The 17,060-nt window shown below is 39.8% G+C and overlaps 1 protein-coding gene across 1 annotated transcript in view; it reads left to right on the top strand.

Annotated features, from left to right (window-relative positions):
• rxfp1 (relaxin family peptide receptor 1) overlaps positions 1-17,060 on the top strand; it is a 222,568-nt gene that overhangs the window by 43,814 nt on the left and 161,694 nt on the right. The window lies entirely within an intron of this gene.

Raw genomic sequence — 17,060 nt, 5'->3', positions numbered from 1 at the left:
AATGTCCATCTTGACACCCAGGTTTGACTCAAACTGGCCTTACTAAATGACCCACAGAATCCACAGGGGAGGCGTTACTTGGAGAACTAGGAACAAATGTAAGTCCTAATCAGGGCAGCACGGTTAGACGCTTGGTTGGATACTGAAAATGTTTTGTCATGATGCCACAAACTGAGAGACCCACTGAGTACAATGATAGTGTAAAAACATGAGATTCCAAATGAATAAATTGTTTTCTCTGAGACTTGTAAACTTGCATATACTTGTTCATTTGTATTGATTGCATGTTTGTTGAACTGTTTTGTTGTAATTATTAGTTTATAAAGAACAGAATAATCAGCTATACATAAAGTTACTTATATTTCTACCTTCAGTAATGAAATTTTGCAAGGCGACAAGTTACTGGGAGAACTAAGAGCAAAAAACCATAACTTCAGACTTTTGGTGATTAAGGTGCAGAAAGTCCGTCCAAAATTATGTCACTGTTATAATAATATAGGTTTGGCAGCCTGTGGATCGTGGTTCATTAACAGTAAATAGACTTGGTTGTTTTCAGCATAACAGTGAAATATGATGATGTGTTTCTTCAGCATAGAGCCCAGAGGGAGCATATAACAGGAAAATAGCAAAGGCCCAAAAATTGAGCCTTGGGGAACTCCTGATGACAAGGGGGCTGAGGAGGAAACAAATCCAAATGAGTCAGTTAGCTCAAGATTTGTGTGTTTAGCTAATTTTGTTCTACATAAATAGTTGTTTTTGCACGAACTCCCATACAGTTGTGTCTCATGAGGGGAATTTGGGTCATATACATAGAGATAATAATAGCTTTAAGAACATTTGCCACGCCCTTTTATTAGTCGACTAATTGATCAGTAGGACATACCTTTAATCAACCAGGAATTTCTTTAGCCAAATAGTGTTTTAGTGTTGTTGTCTCCAGCTTGTTAGGATGCCGTTGTGGTGAACTCTTGACCCCAGAATGCTGAAGCTGAGCTATACTGAATACGGCAGTGGGAGATACATAGATACATGTCTCTTGCATACACAGTTGTTACAAAGGTCAGGAGGTATTCTGTGGAACCCTGCTGTGTGGTGGCTGCTTTCATCTTTGGCCTGGAAAAGTACAGCTCATTCAAAGGTCAGCTGTGTCCTACAGCCGGTGACATTTGTACTTTTCATCAATAGCAGTGGAATTTGATAATTACCTGATGTGGTCCTGGTACATTTTGACCTCTTGGAAAGAATATTTTATTTTTTGTTTTATTTTATACTTTGTACTGTGAATTTATGTATTTATTTTCTTTTTAAAGACACTGGAATGACACTTGAACTTAATGACATTTGTGTGAATACTAAAGAAGGAACTGGTAAACGAATGCAAGAAAATATGCACTGTGTAACTTTTCTGGTGGAGGATTCTGGTCCCTTCTTGTCTCCAGAAGGATGCTATTGTTTTACTTTCACTGTTCCAGTATGACATTAAACTTATCGATCTCCATAGAGACAAGCAGCTGAAACCTCTCGGTCAAGGGTACAGCAACAGGTCAGATCTAGTGGAAATCTGTGGAGAGACGACCCCACTCACATAAGAATGCATATGTAACGCAACTAGGGGCTAATTAGGACCTGACTGCAATGTGACCAGATGTAGGTACGGTAGGGAGCCAGTGTGTGTGAATAAATACATCAACACGGAATCTTAGTCAAAATATAATATATATTAAGTTCAATATTAGTCATTTAGGCAGGTATGCAATAATAATATATATATATACACAATGAATTATAAATATGAAATTACTTTATATATGATTAATACAAAAACAAAAAAACAAAATGTAATGCAACAGAACCCCAAAAAAAAAGTCCCGTTCCAGTTCCAGGTTCGAGTATTTATTCCAAAGGTTGTGTTCAATGTGTAATATCTTTATGATCCAAAACTTGTTATAATCCAAGAAAGCAGGAAAATGAAAAGGTTCGTTTGTTCCTACCAGTCTATGAAGGAAAAGGGTAGCTCGCCATCCAGATTATTGTGAGGTTGTCGTGGGATTCAGTGCAGGGAAAAAAAACCTGACCTAAAAACAGGGTCAGTAAACCAAAAATAAAATTAACATAATTAATAAATTAGCTTAAAGTAATGCATCATTACTATAACTTCAATAAATAACGAATAAATACATGCCATACATGCAGTATATATAACCAATTAATTCTTCGTTACATAGAAATTAACTTATCAATAACAAATTAAATAATTCCAATAACTAGCTTTGATTTTAAAGCAAAGTAAAGTCAGGTCAAGTCAAGTCAAGTCAGGTCAGGTCAAATCAAGCAAAGTCAGGTCAAGTCAGATCAAATAAAGTGCACTTTTAAATTTCATCAATAAATCAAATGTCATGGCATCTTAGCCTAATTCATTAAAAAAAAACATGGAGCTTCTAATGCTGCGCATCACAAAAGAATGCCCTATTCAAAACATCATAGTTATCTCAACTCAGATTTCAAAAAGTAACCGAAAGCAGCGAACCGTATCAAATTTAATCAAAATAAAGTAATAAATTAACACTAGCCTTTATGGCAAAAGGTTCGGCTTACGCAAAGATGTGAATAAAGTAAAAATTAAACCAAAAAGACCGTTCTTGGTCGCGCCGACCGCATTATTCTAAATGCTACTGTTAGCGTTAGTCCCGACGCGTGTTAAAAGGGAGATCCGCAGCTCCGGAAAACATACGTAACTTTGTGAAATATCAATTAAATTGCTTACCGTTGAGCGGATAGTGATAGCGGTAAGTATCTGTCGAGTCCAAATGTAGTTTTATGTATTTTCTTCCATGAAATTGCCAAAAGAAACAGCCAGAATCAGCCACAATCAGCCACAGCAGGAGCAGCATGAGACAGGTCTTGGCGTCTGACGTCACCGCTAATAAAGGAAATTGTCCCGCCACAACCAACTCCTCACCGGAAGCGGGACATTATTTGACACGGGTTACACATACGTCTTAATTAAATTAATGAAAGTTAGGTATGTTTAATGCCATACTGTGGAACAAAAAGTAACTAATTGTGATGAATCTTTCCTCCATTACCCTCCTCATTAGACCAAATTGTAGCCTATTTGATATCGCCAAAGATGTTTTTTGTTTTTTTTTATGTTCACTTTTGAATTCTATAAACTCAACCAAGGAAGCCCTACCTCCATCCACCTGTCTTTGTTAGTTAATCACATACCCTTGTCTCTCAACCAATCATCTCTCAGGTCTTCTTATAATTTATAATGCACTCTCTCACCCCTCATCCTGCTGTTAGCCATAAGAGCTGCAGCCCTCCTCCTCAGCCTCTCCATCTTACCCTCACGTGTGTCTACAGCAGCAGGAGGGCAAATTGTCCCTGAAATATATGTCACTCTCCTGAGAGCATTGGTGACATCAGCCCAGTCACAACATTAGGGGAGTTTTCTTATCTGCTGATTGCCCTATATCAGTAATGATGCATGAGTCCTGTATTAGAGTCCATGCACCGTTAGAAAGTTGTCACAAAGGATCTCTACAGGCATCATGGCATAATTTCTAGTAATAGGTCAGTCCAACAGGGAGTGCACACTTATGAGAGCACAACTATAATCATAACATTACCAGAAAACCATAATGCAGGCTACTTAAAATCTAAGGAACTGTATTTAGTCTGTACCTCACAGCTGAACCTGGGTTGCTTGTATTGAGAAGTGACAGGAAAGTTTTTTTGTAAAGTAATGGGAAAGTTCTTAAACTAAGCAAGACAGTGTTTAAAGAGTGCGAGAGAGAGTTTTAAAGGGTGCAAACGAGTGGGTGAGAGAGTTGCAGATTGGGTGATTATTTGTGTGATTTTAATGTCTTTCTTATTCTGAAAAGCACTTTGAATTACCTTGTGTACAAATTGTGCTATACAAATAAACTTGCCTTGCCTTGCCTTGTGGTCTGATATAGTATTTATTTGTATAGGGAGTGCGCACTACAGTACATTAACCCAGACAAAAACCATATGGAAGATGCTGGTGCCAGGTTATAGTATTAATGCTAATTTACACCTGTAGTCCCTGAGCAGGTTGGTGTGAATATGTGGAATTCAGATTAAATATTCATAATTAAATAGATCATATATACATTAAAATAGATATTAACTAGAGTCACATCAAATATTATTCTAAGCTAAGCACATACATTCTTAATTGCTCCCCCTAGCCCCTCCCACCCTCCATCAAGGCTCAAAATATGCACATGCCCACTTTCTACTTCATATTTATCATTCAGATCAACACTCATCCCTAATGTGCACAAACTTGCTTAGATATCAGCCACTTTTTTTTGTCAGATGTGGAAAGAATTTGAAAACCATGAAAACTATGAGGACACATATGTATTTCTCATTCTCTGTATCGGTTTATGTTTGACATTGACCCAAAGGTTGGCGGTTCGATTCCAGCTCCCACAGATGAATGCTGTCATTGTGTCCTTGGGTAAGGCACTTAGCCCACCTTATCTCCAGTGTATGTGTATACTGGTGTATGAATGTGTGTGTGTGTATGGGTATTTCCTTGATGTAAAGTGCTTTGAGTGGCTTAAAGGTGGAAAATGCGATATAAAAAAAACATTTACCAACCTGTAGTGCAGCACTATTACCACACACACAAGTTCTTCTCAGCCATGTTTCAATATTTCCATCATGTTTGACCTGTATGCTAATCACAAATGCTTACCATTGACTAGCATTTTATTAATAACTCAATTCAGCAAAGCCAAATTTGTGTTTTAAAATGCAGCTGTATTTTTGTACAATGTCATTTGTTATTATATAAATGTCGGTACCATAGCTCACAGTGAATATTAAGACTTCCCTGATGTTTCAGCAGTTTATGTACATTTCCAAAATAGCCATAGGTGTTGTATAGGTCACATGTCTGGCACGAACTGATAACGATGCCTCATGAAAGCACAGAACCTAGGCCTGTCACGATAAATTCTATATTGACATCAGTACATGACAGATGGAACAATATTTTTGAAGGTGTCAATATTTATCGTGGGTGCTTTTTCTTTGTAGTAGTGGGATATTTTTGTGCAATATGATAAGATTTGAGCTGTAGAAGGTTGAATAAATAACTTCAATGGCTCATTATAGATACAAACAAATTACTTAAGTGTTAAATTCTGCTTCTTCAGTTATTTCAGCTCACATTTAGTATAGTTTTTTGGGGATAATTCTACTTTATGGTTTGGTTTCAATATTATTGTTTATCACCTATATCTACTTTAGCAATATATCGCACTTCAAAATGTGTTATAATGACAGGCCTATCTGTCGTAACCCAGGTGTAGGGTGGACCAAAGAGGTGCAGAACTCGGGGCAGATTTACAGTGTTTACAGTTTGTGAAATGTTCAACAAGAGTTCATTAAACCAACAAGGGATGATGAGCTGGGTGCGAGCCAGAGCCCAGGGACGCATTGGGAGGAGCAGAGGCAGGAACAGGGAACCGCCAGGAACGGGACGAAGACAGGATCGGGGACAGAACCAGAGGAAGCCGAGCAGGGGCAGACCGGAGAACGGGAGCCAGAACGGGAGATGTGGAGCAAGCCAGGGTCCAGGACGAAACCAGGAGGTGAAGGTAAGGAGTAGACTGTACCAGAGCTGGAGCGCGGAGTCAGGAGCAGAACCAGAGGCCCGGAGCTGGGACGGTCGGGAGAACCGGAACGTTAGACACGCGGACGATCTGGCACCGAGTGTCTTCTCCCAGCCCCTCTTATCCACGGCAGGTGGTGATGATTGCCCTGATGAGAAGCAGGTGCGCGGGAGGAGCCAGGAGCTCTGCTCAGCTCCAGGTTCAGGCAGGCGAGGGAGGGGGAAGAGCACACAGGGAGACAACACAGGAGACAGAAATACACGCATCATGACACTATCAGAACCTCCAGAAATCACTCACTGAGATGCACAAACACTGATTAATGATAAGCTGCTAAGTGCTGGAGTTCAGGTAATGACTATTCAGATAGTCATTACAAAAGAGGACAAAGAATAACACAAATGAACATATCCCTCGTATTGACATGTTTGTACTCGTCTTTGTGATGTTTGCAGATTTGGAAAACTAGCTTTCAAAAAAAGTTTCTGTTCTTGTTTACAGCCTTGATTTTCAGATTGAGACCTTCTGAATAGGAAAAAAGTTTACTGTTCCGTATAAATAGGTTCCCCATTTTCTGCAAGCTTGCAAACTGTCATAGATATTCTGCTTGTTGTGAGAAGAGCACAGAGGAAGACAAAGCAATCTTTTTGGGGTTGTGGATCACACAAACAACACAGTTAACCTATTTGCACTATTCGCACCGCATTAAATGGACAAAGAGCAAATTAACCTAAAATAAAATGTTCTATGTGATCACCACGAAGATCAAACTAGAAAATGTGACAAATGCCTGGTCATAAATACTGTAGAAAGTGATTTTTGGCTGTTGGCGCCTTCTGCAAAGTGAGATAACACAATGGACTGTAAGAAATCTTCTGTGTGTATGGTAATAAGTTATTTCAAGCTTCAAGTGTTTAGATTGATAACCATCTCTGCCCGTTATAAGTCCATGGAAAGTCATGGAAAAAAATGTTCAAAAGGCTTGACATTATTTGGCATTTCACACAACATTTATGAACCACTTTTTGCATGTACTGACCTTATTCCGGCCACTTTTGCCTCTAAATGCTACTAAACTGAGCTTTCTTTGTGGTGGGTAGATCTGTTATGATAACCACTATATCAAGTTATCTTTCAATATATGAAAGCGGGAACAAAAATTTTTGGGGTCAATATTTATCATGTGTACAATTTCTTTGCACTACTGGGAGATTTTTGGTTATTTTTTGGCCTTATGATGAGTTTTAAGCCGTGAAAGATTGAACACATAACTTCTATCACTCACTATGGATACAAAATAACTACTCAAGTGTTTCATTGTGCTGTTTATTTATTACAACTCATGACTTTTAACAATATTGTACATTTAGAATAGTTTTTGTGGTTTAAATCTGCTCTTGGTTTATTGTGTCAGTGGCATAAATTTGTTTCAATGTTATAGTTTATCATCTATATTTACTTCAACGAGATATTTAACTTCAAAATTTGTTATTGGCCTAGTGGTGGTACATCCAGTTAAATGGGAAAACCCTTCATTTCCATGGAAACTTTGAACATTCAACCTACTTTATGTCATATTTTAGTGGCACAGTTTTTCTCAAAGTTCATGTGCATCAGCTAGTCTACACTGAACCCAAATAGAACTTCACTGTTAAAATTGGACAGGAAGAGGCCATGCTCTATGGAATTTTTGTCGAGGCATGCCAAAATTAATATTTAAATATGTTGCTGACACCATGTTAAAGTGTTGTAACGTCTAGGGGATCAAAGATACAGACTCGGAGTAAAAAGTTTAACAGAGTTTATTACAATCAAGAGAACGTGAACGCTGGTCGGAGGAGCTGGTAGTAGGAAGCTGAATCTGAGGCTGAGGTGTTCAAACTGGTCATAGGAAGCTGGGTTGGAGGCAGAGGTGCAAGGTGGATCCAAGAAACGGTATCTGGTAAAAAACTAGAAAAATAAGCCAAGTACTTTGAACATAACCAAAAACCAGACTGAGCCAAGCAGAACTGTACCACGGAAGATACACTGAAGATGAGGTGAATACGGACGACACGTGTTTAGAATGGGATATGTTTGTGTGTCAATGCTTACATTAATGCTAAGTCTGAGGCATAATAAATACAATGGCTTGCAAAATGAGAAGTAGTACAAGAGTATAGCACAACTGCAAACCTACCCAGACATGGCCATCCACCAAAACTTACAGAACAAACAAGAAGAGCACTCATCAGAGATGCAGCCAGGAGGCCCATGGTGACTCTGGAAGAGCTGCAGAGATCCACAGCTCAGGTGGGGGAATCTGTTCACAGGAAAACTATTAGTCGTGTACTACACAAATCTGGTCTTTATGGAAGCGTGGCAAGAAGAAAGCCATTGTTGAAAACCATCCATAAGAAGTCTTGTTTACAGTTCGCTAGAAGTCATTTGGAGGACACAGCATGTGGCAGAAGGTGCTCTGGTCTGATGAGACCAAAATCAAACACTACGTGTGGAGGAAAACTAACACTGCACATCACTCTGAACACGTCATCCCCACAGTCAAACACGGTGGTGGCAGCATCATGCTGTGGAGGTGCTTTTCTTCAGCTGGAACAGAGAAGCTGGTCATAGTTGATGGGAAGATGGATGGAGCTAAATACAGGGCAATCTTGGAAGAAAACCTGTTGGAGTCTGCAAAAGACTTGAGATTGGGGCGGAGGTTCACGTTCCAGCAGGACAACGATCCTAAACATAAAGCCAAAGCGACAAAGCAAAATATATTCATGTCTTAGAATGGCCCAGTCAAAGTCCGGACCTAAACCCAATTGTGAATCTGTGGCAAGATCTGAAAACTACATTTCACAAATGGTCTCCATCAAATCTGAAAGAAATTTAACTTTTACACCAAGAAGAATGGGCAAAAATTTCAGTCTGTGGGTGAGCAAAGGTGGTGGAGACATACCCCAAAAGACTTGCAGCTGTGACTGCAGCAAAAGGCGGTTCCACAAAGTATTGACTTAGGAGGGCTGAAGAATTTTTGCACGCTGCACTTTTCAGTTCTTTTTTTTTTTTTTTTTAATCTGGAAATGATGTATAAAAACTTATATACCATTTTGAGTTCCAGGCGGATACTTTAAGATGGACATTTGAGCACAGTCCTAGTGTGGAGCGTCCTTGTGCCAGCGTACTATGAACAAGAGAGAGCAGTGGTTTTAGACTTAACTTTTTAATAAATATTTTGTGCTCCTATTGGACCTTTTTTATCTTAAGGTTTATCAGAACTAGTGTAAGAAAATATGTTATTATACAATGACAATATTATCTAAATTCAGTATCGTGTTATTCTTTAGTATTGAAATCGAGTTTGAAATTGTGAAGGTGTACTGAACAGACAATTTTGAGCGGATTACTAAGCAGGATTACTCAAACATGCATGAACAAAGACACAATGTAAGCTGCAACATGTGAGGAAGAAACAGTGTGTGAAAAATCTGATTTGCATGATGTAATTATGGAAGGCAAAGGGAGTGATTTGAAGCAGAGGAGAGGAGGGAGAGGAAGAGCAGAGGAGGGTGAACATGGCCCTGCATAGTGTCATTCTGAAAAGCACAAAAAGAGCCTGGGGTCTGCTCCTGACAGCACAGGTCTGCTCACAGATCTCTGTCTATGCATATGCAGGAGGAGGATGAGATGGAATGTGACAAATGATCTCCACCTTAACACGCAAGGGGAGGATTCTGAATTGGTTTCTTTGACAGCATTTTGCCTAGCTTGTTAAGTCTTGAAGTAGCAAACTAAAAAAATTCATTCGTTGTCATGGCCCCACTACAGTTTATGGTAACAAGCATAAAATGTACCAGTCAGAAGTTTGGACACATCTTTTTTTCTTTATGTTCACGACTTTCTACATTTATATACAAAGGGAAGACTTCAAATATATGATCCAAGATGTGTGGAATTATGTAGCAAAGTAAAAGTGTAATAACTCAACTAAATATTTATAATATTTTATATTCAAATCCTCAACGTAGCCATGCTTTGTTTTGCCAACCGCGCTGCAAACCCTTGGCCTTCTCTCAATGAGCTTCTTGATGAAGTCTCCTGAAATGGTTTTCACTTCACAGCTGTGCCTTGTTAAGAGTCAAGAAATGCCAAAAGTACAAAGCAGTGATCAAAGCAAAGGGTGGTGGCTGTTCTTAGTTTAGTATATTCCTTTGCTATGTGTTCATTCATAGTTTTGATGCCTTCAGTGAGAACCTACAATGTAAGTAATCATGGAAGTAATAAATGAAGAATTGTCCAAACGTTTGACTGGTAGTGTGTACCAAAAAGTTTCAGAGACTTAATGTCACTGATTATGTGAGGGGGAAAAAAGCAAATAGGGAATAGAGCAAATAAAGAGCAAATAAGAGCAAAATAAGAGCAAATAAAGATCTGCATGTATATAGGCAGGTAAGGGAAAGCAGGAATATGTGGTCCAATGGGGCCTCAAATCCAGGGTAATAAAGATTAATAATCAAATGCGTATGAATCACATATGTATGGAGTTGGCGAGGCAAGGCATGTTTATTTGAATAGCACAATTTGTACACAAGGTAATTCAAAGCGCTTTACAGAATAAGAAAGACATTAAAATCACTATACAACAAATCAAAACATAAATCATCATAAAATTAACATTAAAGCAGAAAAGTGCAGAATAAAAACCTTTCAGTCATATGCACAGCTAAACAGAATTGTTTTGAGCCTGGATTTAAACATCATCAAAGTAGAGGCCTGTCTCAATTTTTCAGGAAGATTGTTCCAGGTTTTAGCTGCATAAAACTGAAACGCTGATTCCCCATGTTTAGTCCTGACTGTGGGCACCAGAAAGAGGCCGGTCTGTAAAGTCCTCAGAGTGCGAGATGGTTCACATGGCATTAATATGTCAGAGATGTACTTTGGTGTGAGGCCATGGACAGACTTGTACACAAGCAGAGCTGCTTTAAAGTCTATTCTCTGAGCCAAACAGAGCAGAGACCTGAGCACAGGACTTATGTGCTCATACTTTCTGGTTCTAGCAGCAGCAGCATTCTGGATGTACTACAGCTGTCTTAACGCTTATTTGGAGAGGCCAGTGAGGAGGCCGCTACAGTAGTCTAACCTGCTAGAGACAAATGCATGGATAAATCTCTCCAAGTCTAGTTTTGATTTTTGCAATGTTTTTTAGGTGGTAAAAAGCTGGAGATGTTATTGATTTGATGTGGCTGTTAAAGTTCAAGTCCATTATTACCCCTAAATTTATAGCCTGATTTGAAGATTTTAGAGAGAGAGACTGGAGGTGACTGCCAACACTTTCTCTATGTTTCTGTGGGCCAAAGATGATGACTTGAATCTTGTCTGAGTTTAGCTGGAGAAAGTTGTTTTACACCCACACACTGATCTGTTGGATGCAGTGGCAGAGTGAATCCACTGGTCCATATTCACCTGCTGCTAGTGAGACATAGATCTGAGTGTCATCTGCATAGTTGTGTTAATGCTACTAACTGCTCCTCTCCGGCAAATACACCTCTGAGTACCCAAATCACTGGTTTGCCTTTCAGCCTTAATACTATTACATATCATTATGATAGATATTTTCATTGTATACATATATATAATTGTTAGCTTTGGGCAGGTTAATAATGAGCGACAACCATTATAACGGTTAAAAGGCCGATCTCATATAAATTGTCTCCATTTCCTCTAATATGAAAGATCAAAGCAGACATATAATTCTCCCAAACTCTTCTCAGAAGACATTGATTGCAATAGTTCTTTTTATTATATTTTTCTCAAGGGGTTATTTCATCTTTTTCTGCCAAATCCATTCTCAAATCCTGTAGCTATGTCTGCTTGCCAGGTTTACTTTTAAGGTTAGCAGACTTTTGTTGAACACTTCATATTTTTTATCCAGAACGCTGTTTTATGTAGCAAGGAGGGCATTGAATGTCTCTGGTTCCGACACATTGTTATAAAGATGGGTGAACTTTAGGACTTCCCTAGCAAAAAATATAAGACAGAAGACAGGTGCAGTATATCCTGTTATTCTGACCATATAGTGTCTGCAAACTGTCAGGATCATATCTTCATGTTGTGTTATTTTATTTATTAAAGAAGACCTGTTGTGCTTGTGCCTGCTATATAATTATAATCTATGATACCCATGGTTCATTTGTGTTATCCTTTATTGTCTTGCATTTGAAGCTTGAGTGATTAGAAAGATTATGTTTAATCTGTCTCTGCTTTTTAATCTTAAGGGTCCTATATTACACAAAATTGACTCTTGTGAGCTTCACGTTATGCTAGAATGTTGTTACCTCATCAAAAACATACCCTGAGTTGTGTTTTGTTTCATTCACACCCGAGTAACGCTGCATTGTTAGTCTGTCTACATCTCCTAATCTCAAAATGCTCTGTTCTACCTTGTGATGTCATATGTGAATGAAACAAAAAAAACACAACTCCAGGTATGTTTGTGATGAGGAAACACTATAAAATTGATCAGAAAATGGGTTGTTGTTAAAGGTTGTTCATTTTTCAAGGTGTATAAGTAAAGTATACATTATTTGACAAGATTTTGAATTCAGAAATGTAAACTAGTAGTTGTGAGTGGCATATAACAGGTTTCACTCATATGGACTGCTTTAATCTCAGAAAGTTGGGATTTTGAGGTTATCTAATGTAAAATCACTGAGTTTTGTCTTACAAAAATTAAATGTTAGTTGCCATCACATCACAACACAACATTGTGGTGTGGGAGCATGGATGACATAGGCTTGTGGGCTGAGCATTGGACAGAATCGTACTGCTAACCGTAAGGAGGGTTGGAATAGAGCCCTGAAGAGATCGCTAAATTACTGAAACATGCATGGATGACATCCAAATCCCCATCAGGTATATTTTGGATGAGTGAACAATGGAATAAAGTCAACCGTAAAGCTGTTACTGTTATGATATGGACTCCAAACTGTAGCCCGTAGTAACATTTAGCCAAAGAGCTCAAGTTCAAAAGGATCTATCATGTAATACCAATATGAGATTTTAACCATGTCAAAATAGCGATCCCTCGTTATTTGTATATTCCAAGTTGTATTTCGATTGATGTTTGAGTAATCCTGTATTGTCTTGTTTTTGAGGTTTGAGAGCTCTGAAAAATTACACGTAACCTCTCTCTGCTTGTTGGATGGAATTTTGTGTATAATTTATTATGCCAAAATGAAAATCTGATCACACTGCTGGAAACAGTGGAGAGGAGAGTCTGGGGGGTGTCACCTGATTGTTTCCATGGAGATAAATTAAATGCTGGACTTTATAGAGACAAGAAGGTGAGAGATCCTCTAGGAGGAAAGTTGCATAGGCCATCCATCCATCCATTTTCTTCCGCTTATCCGGGGCAAAGTTGCAGGGCCAGCAGTCTAAGCAGGGACTCCCAGACTTCCCTCACCCCAGACATGTCCTCCAGCTCCTCCGGTGGGACCCTAAGGTGTTCCCAGGCCAGCCGACAGACATAGTCCCTCCAGCGTGTCCTCCCCAAGGCCTCCCAGGTGGGGCGTGCCTGGAACACCTCCCTAGGTGTCCAGGAGGCATCCTGAACAGTTGTCCTAGCCAACTCAGCTTGCTTCTCGTGGAGAAGCAGCGGCTCTACTCCAAGCTTTGCCTTTTGACTCAGCTCCTTCTTCACTACAATAGTCCGGCACAGCGACCATGTCACTGCTGATGCTGCACCGATCCGTCTATCAATCTAGGACTAGGCCTGTCACAATAATTATCATAAGCGGAGGAGATTTTGTATATTTTTGTTGGAATGGATAAGATTTGAGCTGTGGAAGCTGAGAATAAGTCCTTTTTATGACTAATTATTGGTTGTTAGGTTCGGGCACCTTTTTCCCCGTGTTTCACAAAATGTCATAAGATGTTATTCCCAATTTTTTCCTGTATATTTTTGTAGGTTTAACTTAATTAGTAGTTAGTTAGTTATTTTAGTATATTTTATAATGTTTGGTCCTGGTCTGGGTGTTTTGGTTTCGCGCGCTGGAGGCTTTAAATAGTGTGAGCCAACGTCCTCACACTCACTGCTCTCCGCACCTTTGCGCCAGAGTGTGCACATACTCTGCGCACTCTGGGTCGGCGCTGCTCCCTGCTGGTACCACTGGGTCAGTATAGCTTTTTGTTAGCCTAGCTTTTTTTTTTGTAGGGAAAGTTTATGGGTTGTTTTTATCGTTAGGGTAGTGTCAGAGGTGCGCTGGCCGCTCCTATGGCCCTGTATAGGGTTGGCCTGCCAGCGCACTGTCCTTATTTTAGGTTGGCCGGCTCACTGTGGTCGTTTTCCTTTGTTACTTTGTTTTTTTGTTGGGCATGGGGTCCGATAAGGGTTTCTTCTCCCACCAGCTTTTGCCTCGAAAATAACTGCTTGAACCCTGACCTCTGTTCTCTTGTGTCCCTTTGTACATAAGTTTGTTCAGTTTGGGTTGTAACAAATTTATGGGGGCTCGTCAAAAAAAAAAAAAAAAGATTAAATAAACCCTCAAAACGTAGCCATATTTGTGTCCGTAGTTGCCTGTTGTTTGTTTTTGCGGTAACTTTAAGTTGTGCCACTTTTGCGTTTGTGAGATAATTGGGCATTGTGTTATGACTTTGTGTTACAAACCGTTTCCTAGGGAAAAAAAGGAAGGCAACACAAGATAGTATAATAAAATAAGTAGCGTTTATGTAGAGAAATGAAGGGCATTTAACAACTTAGAATTACAATACAAAAACAAAACAAAACATAGAGCCTCCTTTTGTTGACTTTAAGAGTAAAGTACAAAGTCAATCAAATGGCATGCCGATTCACAGACAGAATCTGGCAGCCAGGAGTAGCAGGAGGCGGGTCCCTTTAAACTGGAGCGGCCACAGGTGTAGGGCGACGATTGGCCAAGCCTTGATTGTCCGTCCAATCGCATGTAGAGCAGGGCTGTCAATCAACACCAGCTGTGGGACACACTGAAGGGGCTGAGGGAGAGGAAGAGAGAGAGAGAAAGGGGGAGAGGCACACAGTAGGAGGAGCTAGAGGCCAGGGGCCGTAACACTCCCCCCCATAAAGACACAACATGGAGTATTACACAAAATTTTCTTCAGAACGTTACAAATAGCTGTTGCCAAGTTACCTTACCTACATTCTGAACAGGGCATCGGCAAACACATTCTCGGAACCCTTCTTATGGCGAATTTCCAAGTGGAAATCCTGCACCATCAGCGCCCACCGCATCAACCGTTGGTTGTGATTGTACATGCGTGATTAAAAACGTTAGGGGGTTATGGTCAGTAAATACAATGACAGGCTGAGAGCAGGACCCAAGGTACACCTCAAAATGCTGGAGAGCAAGCAACATGGGCAACGTTTCTTTCTCTATAGTGGAATACTTGAGCTGATGTTTATTAAATTTGCGAGAGAAGTAACTCACCGGGTGGTCCACACCTTCTGCATCCTCCTGCGTTAGGACTGCACCTGCTCCAACTGCACTGGCATCTACCTCAAGTTTGTTATAGTTAATGTATTTTGCGATGTTTTTCTGAGTTGTGTGGTGCAGGTAGAGTAGGTCTTTCGGTGTGGGAGGATAGTTTGTGTGTGGGTTGTTTAATTGTGCATTTGCCTTTGTTTTATTGTAGGCTACAGGATTCTAGGTGGAGATGGAGTTCCACCTAGTAGAGTTTAAGGCACCCACTTTGGAAGCCTTTAGGTGCATGAAGGACCAGTTGCTCCTTTTAGCTGAACATTACAAAGTTGTGGCCGCTAAACAACCTAAAAAGTCAGTGATCAATACTGAGGTGTTATCAGAATTTGTGGAGCGTGGCATTTTTCCTGAAGCTGTGTCTAATGTCCGTCTAATGGCATTTTTCCTGAAGCTGTGTCTAATGTCTGTCTAATGGAGGTGGAAGTCGAGTTAGGAAAGCTGGCATTACGGGAAAAGGAATTACATCTGGAGCAGCAGAGGCTGGAGAAGCAAACTGAGATTGGGTCAGTTCAGATCGAATAAGGATTTCGATGTAAAAATATACGTTTGGTGCCTCCATTCAATGAGAAGGATGTTGGCAAATACTTTATAAATACTAAATACTTATTTTTGAAAGAATTACTGAAACATTAAAATGGCCAAAAGAAGTGTGGACTTTATTACTGCAGTGTACTTTAGTTGGAAAAGCACAGTAGACCTACGTGACTCTCTCTGCCGAGGATAGTTTAGATTTTCAGAAAGTAAAATTTGCTATGCTCCGTGCTTATGAACTAGTCCCAGAAACATGCCAACAAAATTTTTGTAAATTGAGGAAAAACTATAATCAGAGTTATGTTGATTTTGTTCGAGAGAAATAAATTTAGTTTGACAGGTGGTGCTCCTCTCAGAATGTAAATAATATTGACCAGCTAAAACAGTTAATTCTGATGGAACATTTGAAAAATTGCCTTTCCCAAAAAGTCACTAATTATTTGAATGAGAACAAAGTTTTGGATGTGTGTCAGGCCACTGTGTCGGTTGATGAATGTGTGTTAATGACAAGGCGGTATTTGAGCTTCCTTTTAGTTTGAGAAATTTGAGAGAAACAGCTGTAATGGCAGAGAAACGGTTAAAAATGTGTCTACACCTACAGAACCTGTTGTTAATTCTGTGTCCAATGGTAACGTTAAAAAGGATGAGATTAAAGTTAATGATATAATGTGCGTTTATTGTAAAAAGAAAGGACATATTGTTTCCAGTTGTCCAGTGTTAAAAAAAAATAAAAAAATTCAAAACCTGTCGCCTTGGTTAAACAGTTAACTAGGTTAGCCAGTCATATTTACCGGTAAACCATGTGATTACACGGATTTTAAGCCTTTTGTTATGGACGAGTTTGTGTCTGCTTCTGTCCATGATGAAAAGGTCCCAGAGAAAATATGGGACACTGCAACCTCCCAGTCGTTTGTGCTTGAGGGAGTGTTGCCGCTGTCTGGAGACACTGCTGTTGAGTGCGATGTCCCTGTGCCTAGTTTTAATATGCAAGACATTGGGGTCCCCCTGTACAAGATTGAGATCCGGTCAGATTTATGGTCTGGGGACGCAGTTGTGGGAGTGCGTCCTGGCTTTACAATAGCGGGAGTTTTGGTCATCATGGGAATTGATCTAGCAGGTGGGAAAGTGTGAAACCTGATGTGATGCCTGACCCGGTTGAAAGCTATCTCTCACTTTGACGAGCTTGCCCAAAAATATCCCAATGTTTTTACATCCTGTGCTGTTACGCATGCAGCCGCAAAGCGTGACAAGGAACAGGATGAAGACAAAGTTGATCTGAGTGACAGCAAGATGGTCCTGATGGAGTCGAGCATACCATGTCTTATTTATCGAAAAAGCTTGATAAACACCAGCGGTAGTACTCCACCATTGAGAAAGA

This window comes from Periophthalmus magnuspinnatus, chromosome 10 (genome assembly GCF_009829125.3).
Source record: "Periophthalmus magnuspinnatus isolate fPerMag1 chromosome 10, fPerMag1.2.pri, whole genome shotgun sequence".
NCBI lineage: Eukaryota > Metazoa > Chordata > Actinopteri > Gobiiformes > Gobiidae > Periophthalmus > Periophthalmus magnuspinnatus.
The sequence above is the reverse complement of the archived record's forward strand: the minus strand, read 5'-3'. Positions and strand labels throughout refer to the sequence as shown.